Here is a 15,201-nt window from a genome sequence, read left to right on the forward strand (position 1 = left end):
TGCATTCAGGAGTCAATCCATTGTACAGTTGGAAATAGCAGCCTAGTATGTATTTATATGAATCTTTAGCCTAGTATGTATGTATGTATGTATGTATGTATGTATGTATGTATTTATTTATTTAGTTTATATAAAGCCAACATTAAGTCACAGGGCTCTCAAGTTTTGAAGACAGGCAACCGTGACATCTCCAACCCCCTGCAAGCCTGCCCCCTAACACCACCACAAGCCCACCCACCCACCCCCCGCAAAGAAAAAAAAAAAGAAAAAAAAAAAAAACAATAATGGGGAAGTTGTTGTGTTTGGTAGGGATCACTGACCGCAGTTTAACCAAATACAAAGTATTTGTTTAATTTCCATTTATTAATTTGTGTGTGTGTGTGTGTGTGTGTGTGTGTGTGTGTGTGTGTGTGTGTGTGTGTGTGTGAGGTGTGTTGAGGTTTTGTTCAAACCGACCATCGGAAATACCCTCTCTAATGAATGTTTTTTTTTTTCCATTGGTTCTTGCGTTAAATCTTACCCAGATAGTGCTATTTTCTGATTGGCTGTTGTGTAGCCTCTTTTTTTTTTTGATTGTCTGATAAGTGTCAGGCTCGACTAAAAACTGACTCACTTGATTCCTGCCCCGTTCCATAGAGACAGCGGTGCGGACTGATACATTTTGGGTGCTGCGGCTGATTAAATAAATGATAAATAGTCAAAAAGTTTTTTCGACATGAGAAATACGATGTGTGGCGGGAGAGTGTGAGAAAAGACCAAATCGCATGACTGTCACTCGCAATGCATGACACTTGACAGCCCTGTATATTGTAATAGTAAAGCAAATGTAATAGCAAAAAAAATAAATAAAAAAATCCTCCATATGTGTTTCATTTCCAGTTCTGTTATCACCACTTGCCACACCATTTAGAAGCTACCATGGATACCAGCTCTTCTGCGGGTTCTTCGTCTGTCCTCATAAACCAGCTTACCTGGCCAAGACTTCAGAAGAGTCTCCAGGATTGAAACTGGCCTTCATCCTAGGAAGTCCAAGGTAAATCTCATCAGTCCCACCTTATTACACTAACCGAGCTCCAGACACAATCGAACCGAAGCTTACCTTGCATCTTCACAGAGGTTTTACCGCAGCATTTCATTTGCTTGGTTGTATGAAGCACAGATTTATAAGAGCAACTTCATGTTTAAATTCTGAAGAGCAACGGCATGTCAGGGTAAATGTCAGTATAAAGTAGTTCATTATTTATAAACCAAGCTCTAGTGAAATATGGAAGCATCAATCTGCTGTTTATTTATTTTTAATAAGACAGACAAGAATTAAATATGGCTTTTATATTTTAAATGTCAGAATTATATAGTTCAGGCTAATCAGAATTTTGAGTGCACTGCAGAATTGTTGATACCGTTCAAAAAAGATGAGCCAAATGACCATTGATTATTTACACAGTGTTGTTTATACAGGCGGTGTGGCGAATGTCACGGCATCAAGTATGGGGTTCGATCTTGAGCTCCAATGCTGTTGCCCCTCCAGGTACAGTGACTTACATACAACATAATAAAAGTCTTCTCTTTCTCTCCTATGACCTAGGGTATATGCTTATGTTCATCTTAAAACATTTTAAAACAGCTTCATGTTTAGCTTTTGTTATATACTTACATTCTCAAACCAAAAGCTTTTTTTTATGAAACAATTATACTGTAAGCCCGGATGTTTCAGTCAACATTCCAGCTTAGACTGTTCCTATTTATTTGTCAGATTTGGGATGTGGTAGCTTAGTGGTTCAGGCATATTCTTGATTACAATCAGAAAGTTGTGAGTTTTGAGTGCATTGCAGAATAAACTAAAAAGCGCTATACAAATAAACTTGAATTGAATTGAATCCCGGGTCTACGCCACTGCTGGTCCCCTGATCACTGCTCTTAACCCTCTCACTCATTCACTCATTCACTCACTCACTCACTCACTCACTCATTCATTCATTTTCTACCGCTTATCCGAACTTCTCGTGTCATGGGGAGCCTGTGCCTATCTCAGGCGTCATCGGGCATCAAGGCAGGATACACCCTGGACGGAGTGCCAACCCATCACAGGGCACACACACACTCTCATTCACTCACACACTCACACACTACAGACATTTTCCAGAGATGCCAATCAACCTACCATGCATGTCTTTGGACCGGGGGAGGAAACCGGAGTACCCGGAGGGAACCCACGAGGCACGGGGAGAAAATGCAAACTCCACACACACAAGGCGGAGGCAGGAATCGAACCCAAAACCCTGGAGGTGTGAGGCAAACTTGCTAACCACTAAGCCACCGTGTCCCCCCCCCCCATTTTTTTTTATTGCCAGTGATTTGTCCCATAGTTATCAATTCTTCCATTGTTTTTGTTTGTTTATTTGTGTTCTGATCTGATCATATTCTAGATTGTGTATTTTGGATTGTTTGCCTCACAGACTGTTTGATTGGTGCTTGGATTTACTGCCTATATTTCTGACCTTGCTTCTGTCTGCTGATTTTTTGGATTATTGTTAATAAAAACTCATCCAAAGCTAATCTCTAGTAATGCAAAAGCATCCACAAAACACAATGCTAGCACACTCATGCTTCACTGTCGGAGTGGTGTTAGGGTGATGTGCACTTTTGGGTTTCTCTCAGAGAACTGCTTAGCTGATTCTCCAAAAGTAATTTCATATGACTTCAGGGCTGTCAAGTGTCACACATTGAGAGTGACAGTCATGCATTTGGGTCTTTTGTCTCACACTCCCACCACACATCGTATTTCTCACGCAGAAAAACTTTTTGACTATTTATCATATTCTGTATTTAATACAGTACAGACCAAAAGTTTGGACACACTTTCTCGTTCAAAGAGTTTTCTTTATTTTCATGACTATGAAAATTGTAGTTTCACACTGAAGGCATCAAAACTATGAATTAACACGTGTGGAAACGTGTGAAACGACTGAAAATATGTCATATTCTAGGTTCTTCAAAGTAGCCACCTTTTGCTTTGATTACTGCTTTGCACACTCTTGGCATTCTCTTGATGAGCTTCAAGAGGTCGTCACCTGAAATGGTCCTCCAACAGTCCTGAAGGAGTTCCCAGAGATGCTTAGTACTTGTTGGCCCTTTTGCCTTCACTCTGTGGTCCAGCTCACCCCAAACCATCTCGATCGGGTTCAGGTCCGGTGACTGTGGAGGCCAGGTCATCTGGTGCAGCACCCCATCACTCTCCTTCATGGTCAAATAGCCCTTACACAGCCTGGAGGTGTGTGGGGGGTCATTGTCCTGTTGAAAAGGTGGTGTGTCCAAACTTTTGGAAGGTGTGTCCAAACTTTTGGTCTGTACTGTATGTCGCAGCGCCTAAAACGTATCAGTCCGCACCGCTGTCTCTATGGAACGGGGCAGGAAACAAGCGCGTCTCCCCTGACATTTATCAGCCAATCAAAAAAAAAAAAGAGGCTACACAATAGCCAATCAGAAAATAGCACTATCTCGGTAACATTTAACGCAACAACCAATGAAAAAAAACATATTCATTAGAGAGGGTATTTTCGATGATCGGTTTGAACAAAAGCTCAACACGAAACAGCTTGTCTCTGGACGGGACATTGTCCTCAATCATCACCCTAAACATGGCTGGACTTGTGCTGAACTGTTTTAAATGGGAGCAACATTACAAATGATAAAGGAGTCCAAAAAGGCAACAGACACTTACAATAAACACCACCAGTCATAATCTCTCTCTCTCTCTCTCTCTCTCTCTCTCTCTCTCTCTCTCTCACTCACACACACACACACACACACACACACACACACACACACACACACACACACACACACACACACAAATTAACAAAAGGAAATTAAACAAATACTTGGTATTTGTTTAAACTGCGGTCAGTGATCCTTACCAAACACAACAACTCCCCCATTGTTTTTTTTTTTTTTTTTTTTCTTTGTGGGGGGTGGGTGGGTAGGCTTGTGGTGGTGTTAGGGGGCAGGCTTGCAGGGGGTTGGAGATGTCACGCTTGCCTGTCTTCAACACTTGAGAGCCCTGTGACTTAATGTTGGCTTTATCGTTAATATAATGTGAAACCTCAATAGTGAGTTTTCTTTAAACTTGCAAAACTTAAAGACCTTTAAATTTAAATGTTATCCTTTAGGTACTAATCAGCATTGTATACCTGCGGCATCAGAGCATCACACTAACTTCTAACCTTGTACAACAATAGTACAAAAAAAATACAGCAGAAATCAACAAACTACCACCAGAATCGATGAACATCTCACCAATAGTTCGATATCAACATGCTTTGTGTTTCAGGACAGATTTTATCCTTAAGTAGAGCCTAAAGTACACAGTGTTTCATTCAAATGGACTGCAAATAAAACCATGAATGTGTAATTGCTGTTTTCTGTTTCTGTTTATTCGGCCATTAAAACGCCAAAGCTTTACACGAGCGAGAGTGGATTTCACTTTTATTTTTCCATCCCGTTTTTAGGATGTCTTAAACTCTGTCATTGTTGCGATACAATTATCTTCAATTTCAACAACCCCGGCAATTCAGAAGAAAGCATTTTTACATAATATGGTGTTTAGGCTTCTTGTTGAGGCCCAGGAGAGAAAAAAAGCCGACCAGAATGTAAGCAGTACTGACAAGCACTGGTGAAAATTTTATTTCTCCCCACCCCTTGCCTCCCCGTGCTGTTTAATAATTCCCTTTGTTGGTTGACAGGAAAAATCTATTTCTGACCCCAGACATGAGCCACAGTAAAGCAATTAATAAGAATATGTGTGGGTGGTGCAAGTTGACAAGTCCAGTCTGGGAAGTGTGAGAAGGGGCTCTGAGGGTGGTCCCACTCAGACATGCTCTTTAGAATAGAAATGACCCAGGTGTGTGATGCTTGTTAGGGAGCTTCTTTAATGTATTAGACAAGTCGAGGGAGTTAAAGCACCATGCCATCATGTCATTTCTGATCAGCTTGAAATGTTTTTTTTTTTTTCTTCAGCAGTTCACATCTCATCTTCTTAGTCCGTGCATGGCCATAAGCTCTTATTCCGACTTGCAGTGTGCAGTGTAAATTCTATAATTAGGCGTGCTTAGTGGAACACAGCAATGTACATGGTAATCTTTCACAGTGTGCACAGCAATCTTTGAGAAACTGACTTCAATAAATCAAACCACATTTATACACAGTACTATGCCGTAAACCAATAAATAAATAAATAAATAAATAAATAAATAAGCCTTCAAACAAAGAACTTCTATGAGAAAAGAAAAAATAATATACTGACTTAAAGAGAAAAAAAAATCGAATTTATTTATTTATTTCTTTTCAAATGAACACTTTTATAATTGGGGGCGTGAGCGGGCTCAGGATCTGGCTTTGAATCTCAATTTAAGCTCATTTTCAGAAGTAATTACCATACACTTATCATCAAGGAGGTGATTCTGATTAACCCTCAAAAAGATCAGCTGTGTAGGATTTTCTTTTTTTTCTCTCTCTCTCCTTTTTTTTAGTTTACTCAACTGATTAAACGGTGTTTCACAAATTGCTTACAAAGCACATATGGAATCTGAATCTACATAGAAAGGGATCAAGCAAGAGAGGAGAATGAAAGAGTTTCCAAAACATGTGTCCTACCATGTAAATAATTTAGAAAAAGAAATAATAAAAAGAAATTCAAGGAATCAACAAAAATGAACAAGTGGAGAACATGGTGCACCACAGAGACATTACAAAAAAACAGCAAATCCTTCCAAAGGATAAGACAAAAATCAGGTAAGCAGCTTGGAGACCACATTAAAGATGTTGCAGACATACTGTATCTAGCAAGTATTGACCACTCCTTGCATGTAACAACAATCTCTTATAATCTTTACAATTCTGGGCCATGACGTAAGTTGGCAAGTAGACTTTTTGGTGGAAAAAAAAACATCCAAGCCTGGCTAAATCACCCCGAACCATGTGGCAGAATGTGCCTGATGGAGACCAAGGTAAAACTGGGGCTTGTGTCACGATAACAGGAGTCATGGATAACTCCAAATAGCAATTTTTGGTACAAAAACTGCAGATCTCTGTTACACAGCTGAAGATAAAGAAACCTATCACCTTCCAGCAGGAGAATGACCCAAAGCACAAACCCATGTCAACAAAGGAATAGCTTCAAAAGAAGAAAATTGCTTTGGAATGGGCCGGTCCGTGCCCACGTCCGAATCCTTTTGAAAACCATTGGAATGGCTTGAAGAGGGTTGTGCACAGGAAATCTCCTTGCAACTTGATAGACCTGGAGCATTTTTGCAAGAAAGAGTGGAATAAAATCGCCGAAACGGAGTGTTTTATTACGATCAAGGTGTTTTAACAAAAGTTTTATTTAGCATATTAGCATATTGGATTTTGTTAGTTGTTATATCATGTTAAAGGTGGAGAAAAAAACAGAGGAATAGCAACCTCGATCAAATGAAATCGGTAGTGAGAAATCTTCCGAAGTTAAAGTTTAACACTCGTGCTAAACTCGATGCTGATCTTCAAATAGCTAGGCAAACATCCATTAAGCAACTGTCAATTGTTCGGATATGGCGGACATGCGAAGTATCTTAAAGTCTATGTACAGTATATTAATCAGTCTCTTCAGCACACCCTCATGCCGACGTCCTGTCTTCAAGCTACGAATTCAAAACGTAGTTTTTAGTCAATTTTGTAGGAAATTTGATTTTTTAAAAATTCATACCAAACAAGCACAAGCACCTTTAGAATCCAGTTAGAACTGGGACATTGGGGAAGAAAATGGAAACCAGAACAAAAGTAATTGCTGAAAAGTTTCATCAGTCTGTATATAATCATTCTGTCTAATCTGACTTTTTATTAATCCACATGAATGCTGATTAATGGCCTGCAGTTTGATTTATCTCATTTTAATGGAATATAGAAAGCAAACACTGAAAGGTTCTGTGTATGTTTAACTGTCCATGAAGACGTTAGTGGGAGGCTGAAATGATTGTGACAGCTAATGAGCTTGCCTGTGATGCTTTTCATATCCAAATCAATGTGAGATTAGACTCGGGTTGTTGGGTCGACTTATCAAAATTAAACGCTCAACAGGACATTATGAAGAAACTCATGCCACATATAGCATGTTTAAATATCCACGTTATTAACATTGGCTATTTAAATCGACAATCTGTATTATGTTTATTGTCATTCAGTTTTGTTGAGTTGTTAATTGTGTTCAGTCAAAAATACCAAAGCAAAAAGATGGAAAGGTATAAAAAATCTTCACAAACCTAAGCTAAGCTAACCTAGCATACTATGTAAACTATGTAACTAAAGTCATCTATGTAATGTTGTTCTCAAAAGCAGTTGAAAAGTTCTATGCTCTTAATTTTTTCTAATTTTTTTTTTTATTTTTTGTGGTGAAAACAATAAAATCACCTACAATTATCCAATTAAAAGTCTTAAACGTGCAAAAGAGTGCTGTTATGTAATTAAATGATATGCCCCAAACAGTAAGCAGTATTTATCATTGAGTAATTCATTCATTTAAAACTCAGTAAATTGTTCAACACATATTAAAGAACTGTTTAAAAATGTTTTTTAATAGAATTGTTTTTTTTTTTTTTGCTTTTAAGTTCTGTACTTAATTCAATTTAATATGTAGTGTCATAACACAGAAAATCTGTGAGTGCAAATAGAAGTGAGTGAACAGACAAATTAAAAAATAATTAATACATTTAAAATACATAAATAAATGAACAAAAATTGCTATAAGTAAAGACAAAGCTAGGTACAAACAGTGATAAGTATCAGAGATTGGCAATATATATATATATATATATATATTGAGAGAGAGAGAGAGAGAGAGAGAGAGAGATTAACAATAATCCATACACTATCATATCCAATCATACACAAAAAAAAAACAACAAAAAAACAAGGATCATTACCATCAGGAACTTAACAGAACAGCGTATTACTTTATAAACCACAAGTCATGCAAGGGTTTAAACAGATACATGGACGGGTTAGTAAAGAGAGTCGGTTAATATATTGAACGATTTAAAAAAAAACTTGTACAACTCTTAATCAATTAAAATTCATGTCATTTGACTCTGAACATTTACATTTTACATTTACAGCATTTGGCAGACGCCCTCATCCAGAGCGACGTACAGTACATACAGTAAGTGCTTAAATCTCTAACATTGAATACATTAATACTGGCTCACTAGGTTACATACTTACGATACCATGAGTTTAAAACATTTCTTCAAAGATACAATGAAAAAGTGTCAAAGGTTGTGTGCATCCACAAATAAAGAATACAATCCTTTGCCCTGTTAGTAAACTTCTCATTTTCACTTAATATTCATATTAATATTTAAGAGTTATCTCTAGTGTTACTAAAAAAGATGGCTATCGTGTAATGATCTCAGTAATGTCACCCTGCAGCCGTGTGCAACATCTGGAAAATGACAGCAATTAGCAATTAAATTACCTGATTAGTTGAGCGCTGCTGGTTTTCTTAAAGCCTAACACTTCCTCCCAGGACATCAAAATCCGAATGTCCTTCCCCTGAGACACAACAGACAGTCGTTGTTCTCTTCATATGCTAAAACCTTGTCTCTCCTTTCTGTAGCTGAGCTTTTTGAAGTTGCTGCGTCAGCTTGAACGATCTCTTCGGTTCACTGAGTCGTTTTGTTTGACAGCAAAAGTACACAAAAAAAAAAATCATGCACTAATGCCTGGATTAATACTTACTGAAATGCGAACTAATAACGAGTTACGCCGTGTATTAATCCAAACTAACAAGGACCTTAACTATAGTACATAGTGTAGTAGTAGTAGTACAGTAGTAGCCTTTATTGTCACTGGTCACAAGTACCGTGAAATTAGCCATCAACCTGTCCAAACATACAATATGACAAGGTGGGGGACAGGACAGGAAGACAGGGAATTGGAAAGAAATACAGCATAACATGGGGGAAGGGAGGAGAAAAAAAACAACCCCTAGACTATACTCCGGAGTGGTATCGTAGTGGAAGTGGTTCGTAGTGGAAGTGGTTCGTAGTGCCACGTCGAGAAGGTTTTATTGTCATTAGTACAATTTTCTAAGGGTAAAGAGCTCAAGTTGGATTCCGCTTCTTCTGCATTTCAGACATTTGAAGAGAAGATGCAGACTCCATGTGGTCTTTCAGGACAACCTTCTAATCGATACATATTCGTCAGACTGTATATGACTGTATACAGGAAAATTATTCATACTGTAATAACACTCTCCGGTGTTTATAACAATTTATAATCACACCCTCCAGTGTTACCCAAATGAGGATAAGGTTCGCCTTTGAGTCTGGTTCCTCTTAAGGTTTCTTGCTTTTCCATCTAAGGCAGTTTTATTCATTCATTCTTTCTCTACCGCTTTATCCGAACTACCTCGGGTCACGGGGAGCCTGTGCCTATCTCAGGCGTCATCGGCATCAAGGCAGGATACACCCTGGACAGAGTGCCTTACAGGCTTTCATTCAACCCATGCTGATGTCTCACAAGGTACTGTTGTGGCTGGCTCTGTTTTACGACCTCTAACCGAAGCTGTGTTAACAGAGGGTTCTTTGGATTATGCATAATCTGCTCTTGCTGCTAAAAGAAGCTTTATGGGAAAATAAAAGAACACCCATGTTATGGGTTATGCGCCGAACCAAATGTTTTAGGTTGCTTGAACGACCTGAGAATTGGTTCATTGTTATCAATGTCTGGGTTCTTGGGGGTTCTTTGCATTTGGGATTATAAATTTAAAATGAGGGGGGGCACGGTGGCTAAGTGGTTAGCACGTTTGCCTCATACCTCCAGGGTTGGGGGTTCAATTCCCGCCTCCGCCTTGTGTGTGTGGAGTTTGCATGTTCTCCCAGTGCCTCAGGGGTTTCCTCCGGGTACTCCGGTTTCCTCCCCTGGTCCAAAGACATGCATGGTAGGTTGATTGGCATCTCTGGAAAATTTTACCGTAGTGTGTGAGTGTGTGTGAGTGAATGAGAGTGTGTGTGTGTGCCCTGCGATGGGTTGGCACTCCGTCCAGGGTGTATCCTGCTTTGATGCCCGATGACGCCTGAGATCATCACAGGCTTCTCGTGACCCGAGGTAGTTCGGATAAGCGGTAGAAAATGAATGAATGAATGAATGAATGAATGAATGAATGAATGAATGAATGAATTTAAATGAATACAATGTAGGTAGATAGATCATTCGCCCTGAATGAAATTCAATATTTAGAATTTTATTAAGCAGGATACACTTTATTATATGTCAAACAACATCTGCTTTAAATAAGTGTACTATAAACTTGTTGTAAAAAAAAAAATTGCACCATTATAATGGCACGTTGCAGTGGGTGATGCACTGTGTGTGTGTGTGTGTGTGTGTGTGTGTGTGTGTGTGTGTGTGTGTGTGTGTGTGTGTGTGTGTGTGTGTGTGTGTGGTGCATTGTAAACTGGTATAGTCTCCAGATCCACCAAGATGCTTGTAAATATCACCCAAATACCACAAACTTGCAGTAAAGGAGTGGAGGCAATTCAGTGGAGAGTCTTGAAAAAATGATTCATTTCCACATGTTCTACGTGAAGATGGGAGCTTTTTCACTGTCTAATCTCTGGGTCTGATTCACACCTTTAAAGCATGATCCAGAGATGTGAATCAGAGTGAAACCACTAGGTTAGTAGATGTCAGGATGACATTCTAGGTACTGTAGGTGATTGGTGCTGTTGCAGATCTTTCCATCTGTTAGGGCATGTTTATCATTCAGTTTTACTTTGCACCATGTTATCATTGTTGTCCTCACAATAGTTTCTCTTCTTTTGACCTAGCTCCATGAGCTACATATGTCATTTTAAACCTGCTCACTGCTGTAGAGTGAAAAGAAAAGAATTTGGGACCAAAGAATAGCTAAAACATGAAAGATTAAAATTCTGGATTGTTACTACAAATTAAATAGATCCATTGGGTTCAAATGGCGAAGAATGAATTCGATATGAAACATCCAATTAAACGATCTGACCCAGTCGTCCACCCGGTCCACAACAGCTTGATTACTGACATGAGACCATCACTGGTTAATGACAGTTTAATGATACTCTTGCAATTAATTTTCAATCTAGAAGGTTTTCTGAACAATGACAGGAGATGTAATGAGAAATAATTGCTGTATAATGAAATTGGTTGCTTATGTTAAGATTTATATCATCATGAAACAATATATTTAAAATTAGCTAGATATACGAGCAGAATGGGTGATATTGACCGTATGTCTAATTGTTGATACAGTATAGGATTATTTTCATTACCCATCCTTTTTTGTAATAAATAAGAGTAATTAGACACAACACATCTTACCAAGATCTAATCAGTTTTATAATAGCTTTATAAATGACAATAGCAAACATATTTGAAAAGGTGGATGTAAATTAAGCGCGATGTCACGTGAAGTTTACGTTACTGACTTAGACCAGAATTAATTACGCCATACGATGAAGTATAATAGCTGCTAGTTTTAATTTGGCAGAAATGAAATAAAATAGCTGAAATAGCTGTTAGACATCCAATTAATTTTATGAATACAAGTGGCCTTAGTATCTGCGGTTAATGGTAAGTTATGTACAGTGTCTTCAGAAAGTATTCCATGACCCGTCCGCCCCCTGCGATTTCCCTTCTCGCTGTATTGCAACATCAAATTAAAATTTTGCAAATCAAATTTTCTCCAATTCTGACAGAATGATGAGTGTTGATGGGAAGCAATTTTCCATTCATGCAACAAAAATTTTTAACGGACTATTTCTCAGCCATTCCAAAAAAAAAAACAAAAAAACAAAAAAACATTAATTTTTGCCCCCGGTCAAGGGGACACTGTCCTATTGGAACATATACTGTATATTGGGCCTAAATGTGATGATCTTGGGCCTTATTTTCTACCGCTTATCCGAACTTCTCGGGTCACAGGGAGCCTGTGCCAATCTCAGGCATCATCGGGCATCGAGGCAGGATACACCCTGGACGGAGTGCCAACCCATCACAGGGCACACACACACAATCTCATTCACTCACACACTACGGACAATTTTCCAGAGATGCCAATCAACCTACCATGCATGTCTTTGGACCGGGGGAGGAAACCGGAGTACCTGGAGGAAACCCCCGAGGCACGGGGAGAACATGCAAACTCCACACACACAAGGCGGAGGTGGGAATCGAACCCCCAACCCTGGAGGTGTGAGGCGAACGTGCTAACCACTAAGCCACCTTGCTCCCCAAATTGTGTATTATTTTATCTTCTAGTAACAGTTTCTTGTATTGGGCTCTATCCATTTTGCCTGATGGCAACAAGCTTTCCAGTTACGTCTGCTGAAAACCAACCCTAGAGCATGATGCTACCAACACCGTGCTTGATTACTGCATATGACTTGATTATATGAAGTAACTGGGTGTTGAGCTGTGTTTGGTTTATGCCTAACATTGCTCTTTTATTATCTGTCATTAAAATTTAGTCTTATTTGACTGCAAATTCTTTTTTCTGAAACCTTTTACGTAAATGTCCTAATTTCAGCTTCCTTCTGGCCATTTCATCAGCTCTTTATGAATGTGGCCTCTATGGAGGCATAGAGGCCAGATCTGTGAAGAGCTGATTCAGCCAGTGAGCTAACTCTGTAACTCTTTCATTGTCGTAGCTCGGGTCTTGGACACTTTTCTTATAATTACATCTCCTTCTCTGCTCACTTGGTCTCAGTTTCTGGGTTGTGCTATTTATTTCCACAGTGTTATAGATTTTATAGTGCTCCTAAGAAGGCTTGAAGCTTCGTTGATTTGGTTTATATCCTTCTCCATCAGTTTTTTTCTGTAGCAACTTCATCTTGAAGCTTCACAGGCAAGTACTGTATTTGTTCTTCTTGACAGCAGGACTGATCTGATCTGATAAGCATACAATTGGACATACAGTAGGTGGAAGTTCTTTCCACCACCTTAACATCTTGATGTACTGTATAACTACCCTGTACCCTGAGAGATGGTGGGACCAGTTGAGCTTTGCTGGATGATCTGAGGGAGGAATGATAAGAGCACTGAGGTAAGCTTTGTCATGTTGGCAAGCATCATTGTTTTGAGTCTTAATTTTTTAAGATTCAAAATTTTTTAATTTTTAAGATCTTCAATCTTAAGCCAATGGAAGCAGCAGTGGGGTGGTGTTTGAGAACTTGGTCAAGTTGGATAGAAATGGCCTAATCCTTCTGATGTTTTAAAGAAGAAACTGTCATGAACATGACAACTTAGCAATATCCGAGGAAAAGGACAGTCCATCGTCCATCGTCACCCTTAAGGTTGTGAGCAGCGGCCGAGGAAGAAACTCTGTCAAATAACTCATTCAAATATCATATACAAGTGAAAGAGTAAACTCACTTCATTCAGCTGCAACACTATGGCTTTATCTCACTCACTGCTTTAGACCTCTTTAAATCCAATAGTCTGTGAATTTCAACTTACACCAGTTTCAACACCTAAATGCAAACACATTCCACAAGTAGAAGCAGATGTACAGAAATGCAATGATGGGCATCTCAGCTGGAGCCTGATGATATGATGAACCTGTAAATTCTGGAGGCACAGGTGCTCTGAATGGCAATGATAGCATCACTCAGTCTCTAAATGTTATAATAACGCTGTAATGGTTACCTCCAAGCTCTGCAGGCCACCTGCATACTGATAAACGAGTTAGCCGTTGTATACAAAGATTAAAATGGGATTGATAATTAGACTTTGCATTACCAGATGTCATTACACAAATTAAGGCCAAAGTGCTAGGGTGGTAATTCTCTCTCTCTCTCTCTCTCTCTCTCTCTCTCTCTCTCTCTCTCTCTCTCTCTCTCTCTCTCTCTCTCTCTCTCTGTAGATGTGTAAATAAATGTTCCTTTGTCCGTGTTCCCCTCACATCGAGACTCTAGAAACAGTCAATTACTGTACGTTCTTCCCAAAAAATTTGCCTTCGTTGTATAATTTTTCAACAAATTAAATGGAAGAAAAACCCAACATAAATTGTGTTTATTTTGGCACAGATTAAGATCCCTCCAAAATCTTACAGTATGTAGGCGTTTTAATTGGTTTGGGATGTGGTGAGCTTTAAGGTCGGTGGATATAATATTTTTTTATCCTCGTAAAATCCTTTCAATTCACCGTACTCTCTGTGAATGGCAAAGGAAGAGACCACTCGCATCAGGACAGGTTTCTCATCATTGGTGATCAGTAAAGATATTTTAGGATTCTGCATATGTTGTGTGTGTGTGTGTGTGTGTGTGTGTGTGTGTGTGTGTGTGTGTGTGTGTGTGTGTGGTGCTTCAAAACATTGGCATCACACTTGTTTTACCTCATGTAGAGTGTTCCTGGCTCCAGACTGACCATGACGATGTACTATAGGAATTACTGTAGATGTTCTAAGAATGAAACAAATCATCATCAGTTATGTAAGCGAATTAATATATTACAAATATGTAAAATGGTGTTAATACACCTAGCAAAGTAGTGAGGAGTTCATAAATCTCATTTGAACCCTTTTTTACAAGTACGTAGGCGCTCCATTCTGCTGGCGGAACGGAAATCTACATGGGAAAATTTTCCATCAGTGTAAACAAATGAATTATGGTATTGCTACAACTCTGATATAACATTAGTCAGGAACCTGTTAGCTTTCAGTCTGAGATGTTTTTAGCTCTGTTATGAGGACATCTCAGAGAGCAGAAATGGGTTTGGATTTTTAAACATTTGTGTTTTGTTTTTTTGCAGACATTTCTAGAAATTTTCTAGGCTAGGGAAAAACAAAATATTTATGAAACATTACACATTCTTAAAGCCCCGAGTGAGTACTTTCATACGAGTTTCATATTAACCACCACTGTGGATTGGGACATAACAACGATGATGCTTTGAGAGGGCAGTGGTGGCTTAAGTGGTTAAAGCTCTGGGTCGTTATTTGGAGGTTTGGGTTTCAAACTGAATAGCTGCTACTTTTGGGCTCCCGAACAAGTCCCTTAACTGTCTCTGCTCCGAGGGTGCCGCATCATGGCTGACCCTGTGCCATGACCCCAACCTCCTTGTGCAGAAAGAATTTTATTGTGCTTAAAGGCTTCTACTCTATTCCAGGTGGGGCGCAGAATGTTTGAGAAATGCTTC

General features: G+C 39.0%; 1 long non-coding RNA gene across 1 annotated transcript; it reads left to right on the forward strand.

Annotated features, from left to right (window-relative positions):
• Positions 1-835: 835 nt before the first annotated feature.
• LOC125141372 lies at positions 836-8,188 on the forward strand. Its single transcript, XR_007140732.1, has 3 exons — positions 836-1,033; positions 1,459-1,528; positions 8,145-8,188. It is a non-coding gene; the product is annotated as an uncharacterized LOC125141372 (long non-coding RNA).
• Positions 8,189-15,201: the final 7,013 nt, after the last annotated feature.

The sequence above is a fragment of the Tachysurus fulvidraco genome, chromosome 6 (assembly GCF_022655615.1).
Source record: "Tachysurus fulvidraco isolate hzauxx_2018 chromosome 6, HZAU_PFXX_2.0, whole genome shotgun sequence".
NCBI classification, from domain to species: domain Eukaryota; kingdom Metazoa; phylum Chordata; class Actinopteri; order Siluriformes; family Bagridae; genus Tachysurus; species Tachysurus fulvidraco.